At 32.6% G+C, this 2,500-nt stretch overlaps 1 pseudogene; it reads left to right on the plus strand.

Moving 5' to 3' along the window:
- LOC119597632 overlaps positions 1 to 2,500 on the plus strand; it is a 45,193-nt pseudogene that overhangs the window by 31,558 nt on the left and 11,135 nt on the right.

Raw genomic sequence — 2,500 nt, forward strand, 5'->3', positions numbered from 1 at the left:
TGGTGGTGATGGTAAGAGCATCGCTGCCTCGTCTGATATGGACGAGTAGGTGATCGTTGTCTGTGTGGCTGGTGGTAATAACGATGATAAGAGTGATGATGATAATGGTGGTGGTGAGCGATTCATTCTTGCGCAGGGAATCGTAACCTTTTTAGAGTCACGGACCCTTTGAGAATCTGATGAAGGCTATGGGCCCCTTTCCAAAGAAATATTCACATAACTTAATGTAATGTTTATTGACTTTTCATTGTCTCATATAAATAGAAGATACACAAAGTATTACTAAAAACTTTAACACAAACAATCTTAAAAAAAAAAAAACATATAAATATTAATTTTCATCTGATCCTCTGAAACTCTTCACAAAATGACCCAAGAAGCCCTGCTCTAGCGCCTGGTAAATCTACGCGGGTGATGATAAAATTGCTGCTGCTACTACTGATGATGATAGCGGTGATTACTATGATGATGATAGTGATTATCACGTACACATGTGCATTATGGGACCGCATGAAAATTATATATATTTATCAAACGTCTTAAGAACTGTTTTATGATCTATTTAGAATTTTTTTCTTTATTTTTTAAAAATAAATATATCTTTTCTTTTACTAGAATCACCCTACACGGATCCCTATAAGTTCGGCTGTTCTGAGACTCAAAGAAAACGGGAAACTACACCAACTGAAAACGAAATGGTGGAAGGAACGGTCAGGCGGGCGGTGCATGGTAAGTGATGGAGGGACCTCTATTTTTTCTTGGTTTTATTATTTTATTCATTTTCTTACAGGCTTGTTTATCTATTTATTATCTCTTTTTCCTATTTTCTTATTTTTTTCCTATTTGTTTATTTATTTATATATATTAATTGCGACAGAAAAAAGGAAACAAAACGGATATACACTTCTCAAGGCGACAAATTTCAAATGGTAAAAAAAATAATAATAATGATAATAATAATAAAAAAAAACGAAAGAGATAAAAACGTGATATATGTATGTTTAGGTTTGGGTAACCGAACCGAAGGATATAGGTCAAAGAATTTATTTTTCAACTTGTTAAAATACACTGAAAAAACGAGATAGACAAAGCTAAGAAACTCCAGTTCTAAAAGGTAAGTATTGAGCCTTTTTTTTTTTTACCGTAAACTTAATTAAGTGATTGTTAAGAAAACTTCGTTCCTATTATATAACGAAGAAGTTCTGCAGGGAAACAGGTAAAAGTATCAAGTGCATTATGTGATATTTAAGAAAATACTGCATTTGTTTCGGGGAGAGAGAGAGAGAGAGAGAGAGAGAGAGAGAGAGAGAGAGAGAGAGAGAGAGAGAGAGAGAAGAGAGAGAAGAGAAAGAGAAAGAGAAAGAGAAAGAGAAAGAGAGAGAGAGAAAGAGAAAGAGAAAGAAAGAGAGTAAGAGAGAAAACGGACCAGAAACTCAAAAAACAAACTCGTATACTTTGATTTAACGGCATCTTATATATTAGATTTGATCATAGAATATTTGCACTTTTTGCCTCTTAGTATTAGTTAAACGCCCGTATTATTGAGAAAAAAGAAGCCTTTGAGGTGCTACAAAATAAAAGTAGTAAATACGATTACTGTATGGGAAATGCGACTATTTTTATATATATAGAGAGAAAATTGGAACAAAAGACTAGGTCATAGAAAAAGAAAATGGGTTGAACTGTTGACTAGTGTGTCCGATTTTTTTTTTTTTTTACCTTTTTCTTTTTTTTCGAATTTCTGAAAAAAAAAACATGCGCCCCTTTCGTTTCAATAGATATTTCAGATTTAGGCTATTTTGTTTTTAGAAGAAAAAGGCAAGAAAATATAATATCCTCAATATAGTATTCTAATGGTTTAGGGACCATTGTCTTAAATCACACACACACACACACACACACACACACACACACACACACACACACACACACACACACACACACACACACACACACACACACACACACACACATATATGTGTGTGTGTGTGTGTGTGTTTGTGTAGGTAGGTAAAATGTATATTCAGTGTTTTAAAATATCAGTGTTGAAATTCTATAATATCGTTGTTGAATTCACGAAACAGAATGTTGTTTTACGTATCACTCCAGTCAAATTACACAGAAATTGATGATAAATCCAAGAATTTAGGTTTAAAAAACTAGCATTTGTATATATTATAGACTGAACATTGCATTAGAAATGAAAATGAAACAATGCAATTTACACATATTTTTCAGATTTTAGGCACTATATAGCATGCAGTATCTATTTGTGGGTTTTGTATTATTTTTGTAAACAAATTCAAAAACAGGATTGCCAATGGCAGGTCATCCAGGGGTGCCAACCATCTTTTTTTATAGCACAATGCGAAACAATTATATATATTTCTTTTACTATTTTTCATAGAAATACAGATCAAAATAAATAAAAATAAATATTGCCTATGACTTCTCCGTAGTTAGAATCCTCAAATATTATTTCCAGTAATACGGGATTAGA

Source organism: Penaeus monodon, chromosome 39 (genome assembly GCF_015228065.2).
Source record: "Penaeus monodon isolate SGIC_2016 chromosome 39, NSTDA_Pmon_1, whole genome shotgun sequence".
NCBI classification, from domain to species: Eukaryota; Metazoa; Arthropoda; class Malacostraca; order Decapoda; family Penaeidae; genus Penaeus; species Penaeus monodon.